The sequence below is a fragment of the Anomaloglossus baeobatrachus genome, chromosome 4, assembly GCF_048569485.1.
Source record: "Anomaloglossus baeobatrachus isolate aAnoBae1 chromosome 4, aAnoBae1.hap1, whole genome shotgun sequence".
Lineage (NCBI taxonomy): Eukaryota > Metazoa > Chordata > Amphibia > Anura > Aromobatidae > Anomaloglossus > Anomaloglossus baeobatrachus.
Window position 1 is genome coordinate 505,099,275 of NC_134356.1, and position 21,383 is coordinate 505,120,657.

Genomic DNA, 21,383 nt, shown 5'->3' on the forward strand with positions numbered 1-21,383 from the left:
TCTATAGAGCGGCTGCCACCAGGGGGCGTCTGTCCGCACAGCTCCCCTGTGTATTATGTGCAGTGCTGATGGCTCTATAGAGCGGCTGCCACCAGAGGGCGTCTGTCCGCACAGCTCCCCTGTGTATTATGTGCTGCGCTGATGGCTCTATAGAGCGGCTGCCACCAGAGGGCGTCTGTCCGCACAGCTCCCTTTGTATTATGTGCAGCGCTGATGGCTCTATAGAGCGGCTGCCACCAAGGGGCGTCTGTCCGCACAGCTCCCCTGTGTATTATGTGCTGCGCTGATGGCTCTATAGAGCGGCTGCCACCAGGGGGCGTCTGTCCGCACAGCTCCCCTTTGTATTATGTGCTGCGCTGATGGCTCTATAGAGCGGCTGCCACCAGGGGGCGTCTGTCCGCACAGCTCCCCTGTGTATTATGTGCAGTGCTGATAGCTCTATAGAGCGGCTGCCACCAGGGGGCGTCTGTCCGCTCAGCTCCCCTTTGTATTATGTGCAGTGCTGATGTCTCTATAGAGCGGCTGCCACCAGGGGGCGTCTGTCCGCTCAGCTCCCCTTTGTATTATGTGCAGTGCTGATGTCTCTATAGAGCGGCTGCCACCAGGGGGCGTCTGTCCGCACAGCTCCCCTCTGTATTATGTGCTGCGCTGATGGCTCTATAGAGCGGCTGCCACCAGGGGGCGTCTGTCCGCACAGCTCCCCTGTGTATTATGTGCAGTGCTGATGGCTCTATAGAGCGGCTGCCACCAGGGGGCGTCTGTCCGCACAGCTCCCTGTGTATTATGTGCAGTGCTGATGGCTCTATAGAGCGGCTGCCACCAGGGGGCGTCTGTCCGCACAGCTCCCCTGTGTATTATGTGCAGTGCTGATGGCTCTATAGAGCGGCTGCCACCAGGGGGCGTCTGTCCGCACAGCTCCCCTGTGTATTATGTGCAGTACGGATGGCTCTATAGAGCGGCTGCCACCAGGGGGCGTCTGTCCGCACAGCTCCCTGTGTATTATGTGCAGTACGGATGGCTCTATAGAGCGGCTGCCACCAGGGGGCGTCTGTCCGCACAGCTCCCTGTGTATTATGTGCAGCGCTGATGGCTCTATAGAGCGGCTGCCACCAGGGGGCGTCTGTCCGCACAGCTCCCCTGTGTATTATGTGCTGCGCTGATGGCTCTATAGAGCGGCTGCCACCAGGGGGCGTCTGTCCGCACAGCTCCCCTGTGTATTATGTGCAGCGCTGATGGCTCTATAGAGCGGCTGCCACCAGGGGGCGTCTGTCCGCACAGCTCCCTGTGTATTATGTGCAGTGCTGATGGCTCTATAGAGCGGCTGCCACCAGGGGGCGTCTGTCCGCACAGCTCCCTGTGTATTATGTGCAGCGCTGATGGCTCTATAGAGCGGCTGCCACCAGGGGGCGTCTGTCCGCACAGCTCCCCTGTGTATTATGTGCAGTGCTGATGGCTCTATAGAGCGGCTGCCACCAGAGGGCGTCTGTCCGCACAGCTCCCCTGTGTATTATGTGCTGCGCTGATGGCTCTATAGAGCGGCTGCCACCAGGGGGCGTCTGTCCGCACAGCTCCCTTTGTATTATGTGCAGCGCTGATGGTTCTATAGAGCGGCTGCCACCAGGGGGCGTCTGTCCGCACAGCTCCCCTGTGTATTATGTGCTGCGCTGATGGCTCTATAGAGCGGCTGCCACCAGGGGGCGTCTGTCCGCACAGCTCCCCTGTGTATTATGTGCTGCGCTGATGGCTCTATAGAGCGGCTGCCACCAGGGGGCGTCTGTCCGCACAGCTCCCTGTGTATTATGTGCAGTGCTGATGGCTCTATAGAGCGGCTGCCACCAGGGGGCGTCTGTCCGCACAGCTCCCCTGTGTATTATGTGCAGTACGGATGGCTCTATAGAGCGGCTGCCACCAGGGGGCGTCTGTCCGCACAGCTCCCCTGTGTATTATGTGCAGCGCTGATGGCTCTATAGAGCGGCTGCCACCAGGGGGCGTCTGTCCGCACAGCTCCCCTGTGTATTATGTGCTGCGCTGATGGCTCTATAGAGCGGCTGCCACCAGGGGGCGTCTGTCCGCACAGCTCCCTGTGTATTATGTGCTGCGCTGATGGCCCCGCCCAGCACAGCAGCCAATCACCGCGCGTAACACGAGAAGCTGGAGGCAGGACGGTGCGGCTGTGGGCAGCGCTGCAGTGTGGCTCCTCCGTGCCCTCCGCACTGCCAGCCTGTGTGTGTGTGTGCACCGCAGATCCGCCCAAGGTAAGTGCTGACAGGATTCCCACTACACTGTGCCCAGAGGCCATTAGTGCCCTCCCTGGAGCGGTGCCCCCGGAGCAACAGCTGACAAACTTTTGTTTTCTTTACCAGTCACTTATCACAACAGTGGATGTTACTGGTGCAAATAAAGCTGCCAGCATTAAGTATAGCTAGGCTGATTGGAATGCTGGTAGTTGTAGTTCCCCAATACAAGGTCGGTACCACAAAGAAAACGTATTAATGCCATAGAGACTCAGAATCCATTGTACATTGTACAGAAATGTGTCAGTGGGAGGAGGTGATGGGTATAGGGGGGTGTAATCTAAGGGTCTGTTCACACTGGTGACATCTGCAGCAGGTTTATGGTCTGCGTATTTCAGCACTGGATTGTATGAAATCTCCAAACGCTCCAGAGAAAACCCAAATAGCCTAAAGTTCCGGGCGCTGGCGATCTGCTGCCCATAGCCTGGCGTATCCTGACAATATTCTGTGGATATCAGTCTTTGCACTGCAATATATGCCCAGAGCAGCGATATCTGCACTGCAATGTGTTATATGCAATATATGCCCACAGCAGCAGCGATATCTGCACTGCAATGTGTTATATGCAATATATGCCCAGAGCAGCGATATCTGCACTGCAATGTGTTATATGCAATATATGCCCACAGCAGCGATATCTGCACTGCAATGTGTTATATGCAATATATGCCCACAGCAGCGATATCTGCACTGCAATGTGTTATATGCAATATATGCCCACAGCAGCGATATCTGCACTGCAATGTGTTATATGCAATATATGCCCACAGCAGCGATATCTGCACTGCAATGTGTTATATGCAATATATGCCCAGAGCAGCGATATCTGCACTGCAATGTGTTATATGCAATATATGCCCAGAGCAGCGATATCTGCACTGCAATGTGTTATATGCAATATATGCCCAGAACAGCGATATCTGCACTGCAATGTGTTATATGCAATATATGCCCAGAGCAGCGATATCTGCACTGCAATGTGTATATGCAATATATGCCCAGAGCAGCGATATCTGCACTGCAATGTGTATATGCAATATATGCCCAGAGCAGCGATATCTGCACTGCAATGTGTTATATGCAATATATGCCCAGAACAGCGATATCTGCACTGCAATGTGTTATATGCAATATATGCCCAGAGCAGCGATATCTGCACTGCAATGTGTTATATGCAATATATGCCCAGAACAGCGATATCTGCACTGCAATGTGTTATATGCAATATATGCCCAGAACAGCGATATCTGCACTGCAATGTGTTATATGCAATATATGCCCAGAGCAGCGATATCTGCACTGCAATGTGTATATGCAATATATGCCCACAGCAGCGATATCTGCACTGCAATGTGTTATATGCAATATATGCCCAGAGCAGCGATATCTGCACTGCAATGTGTTATATGCAATATATGCCCAGAGCAGGGATATCTGCACTGCAATGTGTTATATGCAATATATGCCCAGAGCAGCGATATCTGCACTGCAATGTGTTATATGCAATATATGCCCAGAGCAGCGATATCTGCACTGCAATGTGTTATATGCAATATATGCCCACAGCAGCGATATCTGCACTGCAATGTGTTATATGCAATTTATGCCCAGAGCAGCGATATCTGCACTGCAATGTGTTATATGCAATATATGCCCAGAGCAGCGATATCTGCACTGCAATGTGTTATATGCAATATATGCCCAGAGCAGCGATATCTGCACTGCAATGTGTTATATGCAATATATGCCCAGAGCAGCGATATCTGCACTGCAATGTGTATATGCAATATATGCCCAGAGCAGCGATATCTGCACTGTTTAGTCCGGATATGGGGGAATTTCTGATTGTTTTGGTCGTCCTGCTCACAAGAGCTGAGCCGCAGCGGAGCAGACGACGTGGGCGAGAGAAAGCAGCTCCCAGATGGCCCGTTCTACATGGGCACAATATAAAGTGTCATCACTACTAATCCACTGTGCAGGGCATTGGCTTCCACAAGAGTTCATAGGTCATAAGGTTCTAGGAGTTCTCCTATCAGAGATGTTTATGGCATATTATTAGGATATGCCACCTGTGTCACTGTGAGCCCGACCTAGACCCACACTGACCGTAAGAACGAAGGTTCACCCTCTCCTGCTTCTGTCTGACCAGGAAATGTCTCTTGTATTATAATAAATCCTGATCCAAGTGACGTCAGGCTGATATGACTGATCCACAGGCCCTTAGATTGTGTGGATATGTGCAGCATCATATCACTGGGCTGGAGGTGAAGCTGAGGGAAATCAATGGTCAGAATCCATCCTAATCCTATTACTAGTGATGAGCAAATAGTAGTATTGTGGTTCAGATTACAGTATTCGTCCCGAATGATGAACCTAGTATAAGTCATTTGGGAACCCGAACATTTATCTGGGAAATCTTCAAGAAAAATGCTCATGTTCCCCATTGACTTGTATTAGGTTCGTTATTCGTGATGAATATTGGAATAGTACTAGGTTAGGCTGCTTTCACACCTCCGGTTTTAGCAGAGCCGGCCAATCCGGCTATAAAACCTATGCAACGGATGCAGCGACAATACCGCATCCTTTGCATAAGTTTTTGACATGCAGCCCGTCCGGTTTTTGCCGCTTGCGGCACGCTACTGAGCATGCGCAGTGGAAAAAACCGCATACGGCGTCCGGATGCGGTGTTTGCCGCAGGACGCCGCATGCGGCGTCCATAGGCATGCATTGCAAAACGCGCCACGTCGGCCGGATGCGGCGCGATGCGTTTTTTTTTTTGTCGGACAAAAAAACGTGCCAGGCAACGTACCATCCGGCCGCCGCATGGGCTAAATCTGCCGCATGCGGCAAAAAAACGGTCCGAACGCAAGCCCATGCGGCACAATACGGCACTAATGTAAGTCTATGCAAAAAAAACGCAACCAGTGGCAAAAAAAAACGGTTGAGGTTTTTCTGCAAAGGGCCGGATTGTGCCGCACAGGAAAAACTGGATGTGTGAAAGCAGCCTAAGGTATGCGGTATGAATAATCTGAACCTGAATATTTTAGTATTCACTCATCGCTACACATCTGCATCCTGTATTTGCACACACATTCTGTTAGGCTACTTTCACACATCAGTTTTTTTCCATCAGGCACAATCGGGGAAAAAACGGATAAAACGGATCCGGCGCCAGATCCGTTTTATCCCCATTGATTTGTATTAGCGCCGGATTGTGCCTGATGGTCTTGCGTTGCATCCGGCTTTTGCCGGATCCATCGTAATTGGCTAAAGCGGCAGCCAGATGGAACGTCTCTTGTAACTTTTTTTTTGTCTTTGACGCGATACGGCGTGATTTACAATGGAAGCCTATGGACACCGGATCCGGCATAAGGCGGCAAAAAACGGATGAGGCCGCCAGATCCGTTTTTGTAAACTGAGCATGCTTCAATTTATTGAATAAAAAAAAACGGATCCAGCAAAAAAAAAAAAAAGGACGAAACGGATGCAAAAAACAGATGCGCCGGATCCGTTTTTTTGATGGATCAGGTATACCGGATCCGTCAAAAAAAGGATCAGGCGCATCCGTTTTTGCATATTCTGCACCGGATCTGTTGCATCAGGCACACGCCGGATTGTGCCTGATGCCAAAAAACTGATGTGTGAACATAGCCTTACACTTCTGTATGAAATCGTTTTGTTTATTGCTGCTGATAAATGAAACAGAACTTTCTAATGAAACATTTTTGATAAAGATTACATTGAAAAAAAAGAATGGAAAAAAAATCTTCATGTTTCTGATTCTAGCACCACTGTAGCAATTTTCTTAATAATCCTCTAGAGTGGTGCTTTAAATGTAAGTCCCCTGCTCCCGGTCTTATACTCCCTTTCCCTCATCATCATCTGTTTCCAGCGCCACTTCAGTCAGTCTCCTGCGCTGTGTGACTTGCCGGCTGCTCCAGTGTTTCATAGAGTGTGCTGGAGGTCATAACTCAAGTTAGTCTATGGGAGCCTCATTCTGGCTCTGAGAGTTGCTTTGGGAGCTTGTGATGTAACTTCTGACTTCCAGCCAATCAGAATTTACAGTCATAAGATGGGACAAGAGCAGCATCAGTAAACTGTGAAGACGGCGACAGGTGAGTATATAACAGGAGTCAGTGGACTTAAAGTGCCACTCCAATGCTGAAAAATCCTCATTGGAGTGGTGCCTTAAATGAATATTCAACAAATCACAAATTATCCCAGATCCATGGGACAAGGAATAATTTACCGATTGCCCAGGGTCAGACTGCTGAGATCACCAGCAATCCCGAGATCCAGGCTCTGCAGCTCTGTCCTGAATAGAGCAGAGTCACAAATGTTTCATCTCCACACCATTCTCCCCTATGTAACTGCGGAGAAAGCCAAGCACTTTATTCAGCTATTTCCATCAGTCTCATTGACCGTGAATACATGGAGCCGACCATGTGCATCTCCCCTCCATTCAAGATGGATCTGCTGAGCTCTGATCTTGGCTTTGCTGGAGGTGAACAAGTTATCCATACCCTATAAATAGGGAATAACTTGTGATTTCCTAAATCTGTCATTGGATTCATGCTGCCTTATCAGGAGCAGCATAGTAGTAGTGACGGACTCCCTTTTTTATAAGGTCTGTGTCACCTATCCTTATTAGTGCTGGTCACTGCTCGTTAGTTGATCGAGCTTCGAGCATCTGAGCTTGAAAATGCTCGAGTTTGGCATTGATTTCCATTATACTCTGTACTTGAGTCGCGACAGAGAAACCCAAAGCTCAATTGAGTAACAAGCAGTGGGGAGCACGCTCGCTCATGACTAATCCTTATGCCTTAATAAATATAATTGCACTTTAACTGGTTTGGTATGTAGTTGTCTGTATTTATGCGACACAGGTGCTGCCTACTACTGATTGACAGCTTTCATTTTGGGCACAGTAAGAAAAGCCCGTCGTTGATGGGTATGGGGACTCCTGGAGCACACAGTGATCAGCTCGGGCTGTATGTGAATAATCTGTGATTTTATAAGCTCTTCATTAAAGGGAACCTGTCAGGAGGCAGAATAACGGACGGCAGAGAGCCCGCCCCCGTGTCACATTTTCACTATCTGAATACAAAAAGGTACCACTTTATAAAGCCTTTATTTTGGTCTCACATGGGGCACAATAATAACAGGGACCTTTCTAGAATGCAGCCCAGGAGCTGCAGAGGGGGAAGCTTTTAGCTTTTGGGCGAAATTTCTGCTGACAGGTTCCCTTTAAATGGAAAATGAAATCCCACACCAATATATTCTGATGGATATCACTAAGTTGTTTCCGGACTGTGATGCACGGACCCAAGCTCAACAGTCTCATTATATGCCCTCGTCTGGTCTGTGCATCGTAGACTGTACTTGGACTCTGTTTCATGGATGTCTGTCTGAGGCCTGAGATTTCCGTGTTACCACATCCTCCACGTATTACTTTCTTATAACTATGAAGCTATTACAGTAATATCCCAGTGTTGCAATAAATCCTCGTTATACTTCCTCATGGCCTTCTTTAGCTACAAAGACACCCAAGCACAGCCTGAAGTAATAGTACCGGTATTTTCCCTACAACACCCACATTTACTAAGGCTGGTTTCACACTACGTCTTTTTAACATCCGTCGAAAACGTTTTTTTAACGGAAGTACGGATCCTGTGCAAATCCGTTTTCATGTCAATGCATTTTCAATGGACTCGCGTCCACCTGCGTTTGCGTCCGTTAGACGCAGGATCCGTCCTTTTGTGTTATTTTAACATGTTTCAAAAACGCAACATGTAGCGTTTTTGAGCTCCGTCCAAATACTGCAAATTGCTGGATCCTGACTATAACGCACGTAAACGTTGCATGCTGATAGACAGGATCCTGCTTTTGGACTGAGCATGCCCAGGTCTCTCTCTCTCTCTCTCTCTCTCTCTCTCTCTCTCATACGTTTGCATACGTTATTTGCTGTAAAAGCAGGAAAGCAGCCTAAGGCTGGTTTCACACTACGTCTTTTTAACATCCGTTGAAAACGTTATTTTAGCGGAAGTACGGATCCAGTGCAAATGCGTTTTCATTTCAATGCATTTGCAATGGACTCGCGTTAACATCCGTTCACCTGCGTTTGCGTGTGTTATAGTGAGGATCCAGTGACTTGCAGTTTTTTAACATGTTTCAAAAACGCTACTTGTAGCGTTTTTGAGCTGCGTCCAAATACTGCAAATTGCTGGATCCTGACTAAACAGCACGCAAACGCATGTCAACACTGGCATGCTGATAGACAGGATCCTGCTTTTGTACTGAGCATGCCCAGAACCAGTCTCGCGTGATCTGTCTCTCTCCTCCTCCCTCCCTCACCCTCTCTCTCTATCTCTGTCTTTCCCCCTTCCTCCCCCTTCCTCTCTCTCCCACCTGAGAGCTGCGGACACTCGTAACCAAGGTAAATATCGCGTAACCACTTATCTTAGTTACCCGATGTTTACGTTGGTTACGTGTGCAGGCAGCCCTGCTCCTAGCAGCTGCAGACACTCGTAACCAAGATAAATATCGGGTATCCAAGGCCGATGTTTACCTTGGTTACCAGCGTCTGCAGCTGTCAGAAGCCGGCTCCCAGTCTAGTTCCCCTCACTCCCGATCACATGACTCCAATGCCCGCCCCTAAACATCCAGTGCAGGATCCTGCAAAATAACAGATGCGTTTGCATACGTTATTTGCTGTAAAAGCAGGATCCGTATTTCCGCTAAAATAACGTTTTCAACGGATGTTAAAAAGACGTAGTGTGAAACCAGCCTAAGGATGGCATTTCTTGCCACGGCCTACAGAACAGATACTATTGGCAGCTAAGAAGCTCACACACAGACCTTGACTGGCACGCTTGCTGACGAGCTTGCCGCTTGCTGACGAGCTTGCCGACTGACCTCAAAGTGAACTTGTGAGAAGAAAGATAGTTCAGTGATCGGCGCTAAAGTTTTATTACACTCTGGTGACCTTGAAACTGTAAAAATCAGAGAATAAAATGTACACCTGCTATCACCATTATTTTCTAGATCTGGCAGTGCTGAAAAAAAATTGCCACTGTTGCAGAATTAGGACTTGCACCACAATTTTGTGATTATAAGACACAATTTAATCTAAATACTGTAAATTATCTAATAAATTCGGTCCCTTAGTATTAAATAAAACACCACATTTGTTCAGTGCTTTGCGAAAGTGTTTATTCCGTTGGCTTTTTACCTATTTTGTTACATTACAATCTGTTTTTAAATATTTTTGTAATCAGATTTGTGTGATGCATCAGCACTAAATCGACTAAGTTGGGGAAGTGAGAAAAATATAGGCTAAAATTTAATTTATGAGATAAAGTAAATAAAAATTGCCTTGTGCATATGTATTCACCCCTTTGCTATGAAGCCCCTAAACATTTCTGGTGCAAGCAATGATCTTCATAAGTCACGTGCTTAGTGAAACAACTGTGTACAATCTTAAGTGTTCCAGGGTCTGTCAGTATATACACACTTTTTCTGTCACAGAGGCTGCAACATCATTAAGCAAGAGACACCACTAACCAAACAACACCATGAAAGACTAAGGAGATTTTCCAAAGCACTATTAAATCCATTATTATCAAACAGAAAGAACATGGTACTACAAGAAACCTACCAATAGAGGGCTGGCCACCAAAATGCTCATCCCCGGCAAGGAGGGCATAAATCAGCTCATCACTCCAAGAACACCATTCACACAGTGAAAGATAGTGGTGGCAGCATGATGCCGTAGGGATGGTTTTTTGGCAGTACCGATAGGGAAAATGGTCCGAATCACGTGGAAGATGGATGGTGTGAAATATTGGAATATTCTTGAGAAAAACCTGTGTCAGTCTGTCAGTGATTTGAGACTGGGACGGAGGTTCACCTTCCAACAAGACATTGACCCAAAGCATACTGCTAAAGTAACACTCGATTTATTTAAACAGAAACTTGTATTGGATTGGAGTGGCCTAGTCAATCCCCAAACCTTAATCCAATTGAGAACCTGTGGTGAGTCTTAAAGATTAAAAATTGCCGTTCAACAGAGAAAACAATTTAACTTGAAGGATCTCGTTTCATATTCAGACTGGCGAATGGCCGGTGCACGGCTTGACAGATGTGTATGGACCAACAACTGTCTATCGCATGGCGTAAAACACAAGAATCAATGTGGATGATAAGGGAGACGAAGGCCCTGATAATGGGGAGCGAGAGTTGGGACAACTCATGACACTAACCTGTGTCTGTTCCCTAAGCTCCCCTTACATTCCTAAAAGAGTTCTTTGCCGTGACATGGCCTAGTCCAGTGATGGCGAACCTGTGGCAGTCCAGCTGTTGCAAAACTACAATTCCCATCATGCCTGGCCATTCAAAGCAAAAGCTTTGGCTGTGAAGACTTGATGGGAATTGTAGTTTTGCAACAGCTGGAGTGCCACAGGTTTGCCATCACTAGCCTAGTCCATTTATCCTGTATAGTGCCAAGGCCAGTGAGTGCACTAGTTGTCACCACTATGGTAATATAGCACAGGGGAAGGAGGACAGACAGGGGGACACAGACAAAAGAATACACAACCAACTTTACAGCTAAAGCCAGACACCAGGGCTGCAGGCAACATGGCTTCAACCAAGAGAACTACCATAGCAAGGCTTCAGCAGCAGGACTCCAGTGGGTACCAGAGGCCTCCTTTCTCCAGGGTGGCTTGTTAAAAATAAAGATTCTGTTACCAACATCAGGTGATTGGTCATGTGACAATTTAAAGGAGATGAGAGTGGTCACAAACTGGTTGCACCTGAGAAGAACTAACCAGGAGCTGCTAGCAAGGAAAATGACATTTAATCCTTGCTCTTCCAACAGAAAGCAAAACACATTTAAAATCCAGAGTCTCACAAGGCAAAGTGAAACTCAGGTCCCAAACTATCACAAGTCTCCTAATGACAGGATACATTTGTGACAGCTGGAGCAGTTTTGCCTTGAGGAATAGGCAAAAATCCCCTTGGCAAGATGTGGAAAGCTCATGGAGACTTATCCAAACCTACTTGCAGCTGTATTATTTCCTCAAAAGGGGGCTCTACAAAGTACTGCATTAGAGGGGTGAATAGTTATGCACACTGAAGTTTTCAGTTATTTTGTCCTATTTTGCCATTTGCTTCACAATAAAATGAAAACCAAATTATCACAGTTGTACACATATTCTTTACATGAACTGATGCAAACCCTCAAAAAAACTGTAAAATTTCAGTTTGAGGTAGCAAAACACCAAAAATGCCAAGGCAGTGAATACTTTCAGATGTAAGGCAGTGATTGTTCAGAAAATTTCTGCAGTGATTCTTTTACATGTGTAATTAGAATAAAATGAAGCCGTTATAGGATTTGTATTAGCCATAGCTACTTGTGCATATTTTGCAAGTAAAAATATGTATTCCTCATTCATAAATACCAGGATTTCACAGGATAGTCACTGCCAACATGATGTAGTTTATTTTCTCAAAATACCACTCCAGCAGTTGTTTTTTTATTATTATTATTATTATTATTATTATTTTATTTTATTATTAATAATATAACTTTATTTAACGCCACGATCTTGAGCCATGGTGACTTGATGGATAAATGCACTGTAGGAAGATCGATCTGGTGCAAGTGTAGAGAGGTTCAACAGGGTCTTCTACGCCGTCCTCTTGATACTATCAAGCCATCAGGTTGCTGATCTTCGCCTCTTCGCTTTGTTCCTTCTAATCTTCTGACCATGATGTCCTTCTCCAGTGATTGCTCTCTTTGTATAATGTGTCCAAAGTAGGAAAGTTGTAGCATGGTGATCCTTGATTCAAGTGACATGTCTGGCTTGATTTGTTTGTTCTCTTTGCCATCCATGGTATTGATAACATCCTTCTCCAGCCCCACATTTCAAAGGCATTGATTCTTCTTCTGTCTTGATTCGCATCCATATGTTACTGCAGAAAAAAACCCACTGATAAAAACTACCGTGCTACCTAATGGGGAAAGGGTTTGGATGGACCTAAATATGTTGTGGATGTTAAAGAAGGTCAGAAATAGATTTATATAGTAAAAGTTATATAAATTTTATTTAGCATATAAAAGGAATATTCTTAAGTCAGAAGGCAGCGTCGAGATCCAGGTATCCGGGCACAGATAACGATGAAGTATATGACTGGATCTATATCGAGCTTAAAAATGGAAAGGACTAGCGGGGTGCCGTATGTAATTCCCTCTCAGCTGTGTATTTAAACCTTACTGTTGTGTATCACCTGCTTAACCCTTTTGTTTCTTGAGTGCTAGTGTCCAATTAATTCAACTTGCCTTTTGAGAAAAAAAAAAAACAGACTATATACGAGCTGTGGCTTAAGGTACTGTCACACATAATGAGATCACTGGTGAGTCCCGGTCCAGGCCATTTTCTTCAAAGGAGATGTCCTGCTGGGCAGGACACATCACTGTGTGTGACACTGTGTGACAGGGTCACAGTGACTGCTGAGATCGTTATACAGGTCACTACTGCGACCTGTATCGTTCCTGCATCGTTAGCAAGGTCTGACTGTGTGACATCTCACCTGCGACCTCCCAGCGATTTGTTGCCAGAGAAATGTTCCTTGATTTGAAGACATTGTCTAGTGACTTCATTGTTGATTTGCCCATAACTATTCTCCTATTGACTTCTGGTGTCGTTGCTACATCTTGAGTGATCATTAATCAGAGAAGGTTAAAGTAATTTACAACTTCCAGTTTGTCACCATTCATTTCAATTGTGTCATAGATATACCTGGCTATAATCACTTTCTTTGTATTGAGTAGGAGTCCCATGTACGAGCTTTTCATCTTGATACTCCGTAATAAGTCCGTCATTCCATCTATGCTTATTACTATCAATGTTTTATCGTCTGCAAATTTAAAATTGTTGACCATTCATCCAACAATTTTGATTCTGACTTCTTTTTCGGCAAGTCCAGCCTTTCTGAAAATAGTTTCTGTATATAAATGGTGACAGGATGTGCAGCCTTTTTTGATGACTCGCTGTACTTCGAACCATGCCATATCACCATGTTCTGTTTGGACTGTTGCTCTTGTTCACTGTAAGGCTATGTGCCCACGGGACTCTGTACCTGCAGATTTTGCCACGGAAAATCTGAGGATTTATCTGGATTTTCTAGATAAATCCACAGGTTTTAGCAAGTACAGACACACTCCCCATGTTATCCTATGAGACATGGGGAGTGTCTGTGTCCATGCTGCGGTATGTGCAGCTGCAGATCTCCCGCAGCCGCACGTAACTGCATGTCAATTATTCCTGCAGAAATACCTGCGGAATTCCCGGCCCTCCACTATGAAGATAGAGGGCGGGACTTCCACAGCTAAGTCGCATGAATGTCCGCAGGTTTGCTGCAGATATTTCACTGGAATCCCGCAGCTATGTATAACTGCGGATTCCGGGGAGCTGCTGCAGGAAAGCTGCGGCCGTACCTGCAGATATATCCGCACGTGCGACCTCCCGTGGGCACATAGCCTAAAGGTTCCTAAAAAGCCCTCGCGGGCAGGGTCCTCTCTCCTCCTATATCAGTCTGTTTTGTACTGTTAATGATTGTTGTACGTATACCCTCTTTCACTTGTAAAGCGCCATGGAATAAATGGCGCTATAATAATAATAATAATGAGGCTGATCAGATGGCTCAGCACACCCATATCCTTGATAGTATTCCAAAGTTTCTGGTGATCAACACAGTCGAAGACTTCTGTAGTCGATGAAGAAGAAATAGCTCTCCTTCTTGTATTCTTTGGCCTTTTTCCATTGTCCATCTAATGATAGTAATTACATCTCTTGTTCCCCTGCCTTTTCTAAATTCTACTTGTTACTCTGGCAGCTCTCTGTCAAAGTAAGGTTGTAGCCATCTTTGTAGGATCTTCAGCAGTATTTTGATGAAATGAGGTATGAGCGCATCAGTCGGATAGTTTCCACACTCAGTAGCATCTCTCTTTTTCCGAATAGGAATAAACACCGATCTTGTCCAGTCCTTGCGCCATTTGCCAGTTGCCGAAATCTGTTGATACAGCATGTAGTGACATCAACAGCTGCTTCAGAAGACTTTATTAGCTCTATTAAAATATTGCCACATCCAGGTGCTTTGTTTTTGACATAAGCTTTATAGCAGAAATGACTTTATCTTTCAAGATGTTCGGTTCGCTATCATTTCCAGTCTTTCTTCACAAATCATTGAGTCGTGCTTCTAGCGATGCTCCATATATTCTTTCCATCTCACCTTGATTTGTTCTGGCTCAGTTAGTTAGTTTCCATTGGCGTCTTTCAAAATTCCCATTCTTGAAACTTTGGTCATGTCTCTTTGATCTTTAATAATGGCGAGCAGATAGATTAAAATTAATCTGTTCACTATTATTTATGTTTATTGCATGTATTTAAATACCTACTGATTACTGTTACTGTGCAGGAATGTTTCAACAGATCCCAGCAATTCCAATAATTTTTTCGTGGAATAACTGTACTTCATGTTAGTGGTAAATTTTGGTCAATATAATTTGCATTTATTTATAAAAATTATAGAAAATTTGACAAATGTGAATGTCAAGTTTTGAACTTTCAATTTTCGTGCCCTTAAACCAGAGAGTTATATTGCACAAAATCATTAATAAATAACATTTCCCACATGTCTACTGTATATAAGCACCATTTTGAAACAATATATTGTTAGGAAGTTAGAGGGGTTCAAAATTGATAAGCAATTACGGTACTAATTTTTCCCCAAAAATGTATGAAACCAATTGTTTTAAAGGGAACCTGTCATCAGAAATTTTGCACTAAACCTAAAAGATTCCCCCTCTGCAGCTCCTGGGCTGCATTCTAGCAAGGTTCTTGTTGTTCTTGTGCCCCCTTTCTGACCAAAATAAAGACTTTATAAAGTGGTACCTTTTTGTATGCAGATACTGTAAATGGTACACGGCGGCGGGCTCTCTGGTGTCCGTTAATCTGCCTCCTGTCGCTTTGGCCGTCCCCCATCGCGCAATTTCAAAAAGGTGACATGAGGTAACCTGGCCAGCGCTTGCACAGAACGGTGGAGGCGGCGGTGAAAGCGCAAGCACGAGATTAAGGGCGGGTACTTGCTGATAAAAATCACAGCGCCGCCCATAATCTCACGCCTGCGCAACACGTCACCAGCGGTCACACTTTGCACATTGCACAGTCCCGCGAGAGTGGCAGGGCGCATGCGCGAGACCTCGGACGCACTGGGCGGCCTCCTGAGGTATGAAATTGCGCGATGGGGGACGGCCCAAAGCGGCAGGAGGCAGACTAACGGACACCAGAGAGCCCGCCCCCATGTACCATTATCAAGATTTGAATACAAAAAGGTACCACTTTATAAAGTCTTTATTTTGGTCAGAAAGGGGGCACAAGAACAACAGGAACCATTCTAGAATGCAGCCCAGGAGCTGCAGAGGGGGAATCTTTTAGGTTTAGTGCAAAATTTCTGATGACAGGTTCCCTTTAAAGACCACATCACATTTGAAGTGACTTTGAGGGTCCTCTGTGACAGAAAATACCCCAAAGTGACACCATTTTAAAAACTACACCCCTCAAAGTGTTCAAATTGATTAACCCTTTAAGTGTGTCACAAGAATGAAAGCAATATGGAAGGAAAAAAATGAAAATTTTACTTTTTCATGCATAAAATTTAACTTTAGCCATAGTTTTTTCATTTTCACAAGATATTGGGAGAAAATGGATCATACAATTTGTTGTGCAATTTCTCCTGACTACATCGATACCTCATATGTGGTGGGAAACTAATGTTTCAGTGCACAGCAGGGCTTGGAAGGGAATGAGCTGTATTTGAAATGTGTATCCATATTGGCTGGAATAGATAGCGGACGCAGTGTTGCCTTTGCAGGGCCCCTGATGTGCCTAAACAGTGGAAACCACCCACAAATGACTCCATTTTGGAAACTACACCCCTCCAGGAATTTATCTAGTGGTGGAGTGAGCACCTTGAACTCACATGTGCTTCACAGAATTTTATAAAGTTGAGCCATGAAAATGAAAAACTACATTTTTATCACAAAAATGTTTACTTAACCCCATTTTTTTCATTTTCACAAGGGTAACAGAAGAAAGTGGACCATACAATTTGTTGTGCAATTTCTTTTGAGTACAGGAATACCCCACAGGTGTTTTTAAGTGCACGGCAGGGCTCGGAATGGAAGGAGTGCTATTTGAATTTTCTAGCTCCAATTTGGCTGGAATAGATTGCAGACACCATGTCATATTTGAAGATTCTCCGACATGCAAAAATCGCAGATACCCCCTGCAAATGAACCGATTCTAGATACTACACCTCTCACGGAATTGTGTAACTTTGGGCTGTGAAAAAGTTGCTTTGGCCACAAAGTTTTAATTTTCAAAAAGGGTAATAGGAGAAAATGTGCATTGTATGGTCCAATCTCTTGAGTTTTCCAATACCCCACATGTGGTCAAAAACTACTTTTGAAACAGTGTAAAGCTCAGAATGGAAGGAGCACAATATTGGAGTTGAGATTTAGTTGGAATGGTTTGGGGGTTCCAATGCACATTGGCAGAGCCCCCCTAAGTGACCCCATTTTACAAACTACACCCCTTAGTGAAATCATCTAGGGGTGCAGAGAACTGATTGATACCACAGGTATGTCACAAAATGTTATACCATTGGGTGGAGAAGAAAGAATAATTACATTTTTTTTCACTAACAGAACAGCAGAAATCCCCCACAAGTGACCCCATTTTACAAACTGCACCCCTTAATAAACTCCTCTAGAGGTGCAGTGAGCATATTGATACCACAGGTGTGTCACAGAATTTTATGCTGCTGGGCAGTGAAAGAAAAATAATTACATCTTTACCATTAAAATGTAAGTTTACATCATGGGTCGTGAACCCTATCCAACCAGGACGTAAGCTTACCTCAAAGGTCGTGAAGGTGTTAAGAGAAGTCATGGCGGTGAGATCTGGCAAGAAAAGTCTACAGTCATATGATGCAGGAGAGGACCAGAGCAGTGCTGAAAACGGCAGACGACAGCGACTGAGAAGTGTCGTAATGTGCACACTGAACATACATTAATGACAGCAAACCGTACAATATAAAAAATAGGCTTAATGGTACTTTAAGCTGGAGCATCAGAAAATAATGGGATTTATAAGGAACAGTCAAACAGGTTGCAACCCAGAAAGTTAGATTGATTTCTGCCCATCGCACAGTATTTTTTTTGCTGTAAAGAAAAACAAACTTATTTTTTAACCCCTTCAGCCCCAAGCCTATTTTGACCCTAAAGACCAGGCCATTTTTTGCAATTTTGACAAGTGTCAATTTATGAGGTTATAACTCTGGAACGCTTCAACGGATCCCGGTGATTCTGAGATTGTTTTTTCGTGACATATTGGGCTTCATGTTAGTGGTAAATTTAGGCCGAAATTTTTTGCGTTTCTTTGTGAAAAAAAATGGAAATTTCGCGAAAATTTTGAAAATTTTGTAATTTTCAAACTTTGAATTTGTATGCTCTAAAACCAACGAGACATATGACACACAATAATTAAAAAATAACATTTCCCACATGTCTACTTTACCTCAGAACAATTTTGGGGGAAAAAAAAATAATCAAGGAAGTTATAGGGGTTCAAAGTTTATGAGCAATTTCTCATTTTTACAACAAAATTTACAAAGCCACTTTTATTTTTTAGGGACCACATCACATTTGAAGCGATTTTGAAAGGTCTACCTGACACAAAACACCCAAAAGTGACACCATTCCAAAAACGGCACCACTCAGGCTACTCAAAAACACATTCAAGAAGGTTATTAACCCTTCTGGTGCTTCACAGTAACTAAAGCAATGTGGAATGAAAAAATGAACATTTTACTTTTTGCAACAAAAATGTTAATTTAGCCTCAAATATTGCATTTCACAAGGGTAGCAGGATAAAATGAACCCCCAAAATATGTTGGGCAATTTCTTCTGAGCACGCAGATACCTCATATGTGGCGAAAAAACACTGTTTGGGCGCATGGCAGGACTCAGAAGGGAAGGAGCGTCATTTGACTTTTTGAACAGAAAATTAGCTGGAATCGATAGGGTAAGTTCACACAGTGCGTTTTTCGCGGCGTTTTTGCGCAGTTTTCGGGTGCGTTTTTGCTCAGAAAACTGCATGACTTTGCTTCCCCAGCAAAGTCTATGGGTTTTCATTTTTGCTGTCTGCACACAGCGTATTTTTTCAGCTGCATTTTTGTGGTGCCACAAAAACGCAGCATGTCAATTATTCCCGCGTTTTTCACTGCGCTTTCATCCATTGAGTGCAATGGGATGTTGAAAGACGCAATGAGAAACGCAAATAGGTGCGTTTTGGTGCGTTTTAGTGCGTTTCTAAGACCAAAAACGCAGCTATAAACGCAGGAGGTGGGTAGTAAAGTGACATGTACAGGAAGAGGATTCCTTCTGTCAGTAAACACAGAAGCGTGAATCCTCCCGGTACCGTCACCGCCGCTTCCACCTCCCGTCCTGTGCATGTATGCTGTCGTGCGCCGTCATTTTCGGGCGGGAGGTGGAAGTGGGTACAAAATCAAAAGTGAACAGTAAAAAAAAAAAAAAAAAGTTATACTCACCTGTCTGCAGACTCCCGGTGCCATGCCCACTCCCATCTCCTCCCGGTACCGCCGCTCCGGGTGTGTGCAGTCTCCCCGGGTGCGTATGCCTGCAGGGTGCAGGACCTGGAGCTGATCACCTGATGCAGTCACCTGACGCGTCAGCTGATCGTAAGTCTCGGGCTGACGCCGGCGCCCGGCCGGTTATCAGCGGATGCGTCAGGAGACTTCATCCCTGATTACCGGCAGCTGCTGCAGCGATCGGACGGGATCAGACTCCGCTGCAGGAGCTGCCAGTAATCAGCACATAAGTGAGTATTTTTTTTTTTTTTTTTTATCTTTTGCACCGATGCATCTGCTGATTGTATAAACGGCTTTTATACAATCAGCTGATGTGTGATGTGATTCAGCCCCTAGAACCTGACACATCATCTGATTGCTTTGCCTTCCAGCAAACCGATCAGATGATATTGGATCCGGATTAAATAATTAAAAAAAAAAGGGGCTTCCCTATATTTTTGGTTTTCAGCCGGGTACAAATAGGCAGCTGGGGGTTGGGGGCAGCCCATACCTGCCTGCTGTACCCGGCTAGCATACAAAAATATGGCGAAGCCTACGTCATTTTTTTTGTTTGGGGGGGGGCAAAGAAATCCTGCATACAGTCCTGGAAGGAGGATGCTGAGCCTTGTAGTTCGACAGCTGCTGTCTGCTCTCCTGCATACACTATTGGATGGAGGATGCTGAGCCTTGTAGGTCTGCTCCCCCTGACTCTCCCTCAAGCATACAGTCCTGGATGGAGCATGCTGAGCCTTGTAGTTCTGCAGCTGCTGTCTGCTCTCCTGCATACACTATTGGATGGACTATGCTGAGCCTTGTAGTTCTGCAGCTGTCTGCTCTTCTGCATACACTAGTGGAGAATGAAGAACAAATTGAAGAAGGAAATGACATCAGACCTTTTTTTTTTTGTTCACTGATAAAAAACGCATAAAGACGCAGTGAGCAAAAACGCAGCAAAATGCAGCAAAAAAACGCACCAAATCGTGGCAAAACGCGTGCGTTTTTTGCTGCGTTTTTTTGACGCGGGTGCGTTTTTTGCCGCACAAAAACGCAGCGTCAAAAAAACGCAGTGTGTGAACCTAGCCTTAGCCGCACTATGTTGCATTTGGAGAGCCCCTGAGGTGCCGAAACAGTGGAGCTCCCCCACATGTGACCCCATTTTGGAAACTAGACCCCTCATGGAATTTATCTAGATGTTTATTAACTTTTGTGAAGCCCCCAGAGGATCAAAGTGCTCAATAGAGTTGAGCCGTGAAAATAAAAAAAAAGTTTTTTACCACAAAATTGTTACTTCAACCAGGTAGCTTTTTTTTTTTTACATAAAATGTATGGTGCAATTTCTCCTGAGTACACAGATACCTCATATGTGGTGGAAATCAAATGTTTGGGCGCACAGCAGGGCTCGGAATGCAAGGAGCGTCATTTGACTTTTCAAACGCAAAATTGTCTGGGATAATTAGCGTATTCCATGTTGTGTTTGGAGACCCGCTGAGGTACCGAAACAGTGGAGCTCCCCCACGTGACCCCATTTTGGAAACTAGACCCACCATGGCATAGAAAAAAAAACAGGGCGCACGCACGAATGTTCTGCAAAAAAGGGGGGGGACTAGGTGGGATGGAAAAAAGAAGTCGTGTCCAAAGTCGAGTACGACTGCAGGACGATTGCTGATCAGGTACCTAATTGTTCAAGTTTTTTTTTTTCGTTTTTTGTTATTTGGGGTGCACAAAAAAAAGCAAAAACTAGAGCAACAATTACGTACCTGATCAGCCAATCACGTACCTGATCAGCACTTGGCGGCAAGCAGGTGGGGGAGGAGGGGGGGGGAGGGAGTGGGAGATGCGATTGGGGATAGTTAGAAAAGAGCCACAAACAATACTTACAGGATGGATCAGAACAGCGGCAGATGGGGGGGGGCAGCGGCATATAAAGGGAGCATCTGTGATTGTGAGACAGAGGCGGCTGGGATAGGGTGGGGGCGGATGGGAGAGGGCGCAGTGGATGCAGGAGCGGCAGAGGATGGGGTGAAAGGGGGATGGGGAGGATGGGGTGAAAGGGGGATTGGGGGGATGGGAGGGAAGGGGAGTGGGAGGTGAGATTGGGGATAGTTACCTTACAGGATGGATCTAGGCAGCAGGATCACAGGAGATGAAGGAGGCAGCAGATCGGGGAGGGTGAGAGGTGGGAGAGGGAGCGCAGCGCAGATCACGGGGGTGAGAGGTGAGGGAGCGCAGATCACGGGGGAGACAGGTGAGCAGAGCACAGATCACGGGGGTGAGAGGTGAGGGAGCACAGATCACGGGGGTGAGAGGTGAGGGAGCACAGATCACGGGGGTGAGAGGTGAGGGAGCACAGATCACGGGGGTGAGAGGTGAGGGAGC

At 45.4% G+C, this 21,383-nt stretch overlaps 1 protein-coding gene across 1 annotated transcript in view; it reads left to right on the forward strand.

The window, feature by feature from the left end:
• Positions 1-2,140: 2,140 nt before the first annotated feature.
• The window catches only part of SQOR (sulfide quinone oxidoreductase), a 92,981-nt gene continuing 73,738 nt past the window's right edge, over positions 2,141-21,383 (forward strand). The window contains exon 1 of the mRNA XM_075342758.1: positions 2,141-2,255. The gene's annotated coding sequence lies outside the window, so the exon portion shown is untranslated. The remainder of the gene's footprint in view (positions 2,256-21,383) is intronic.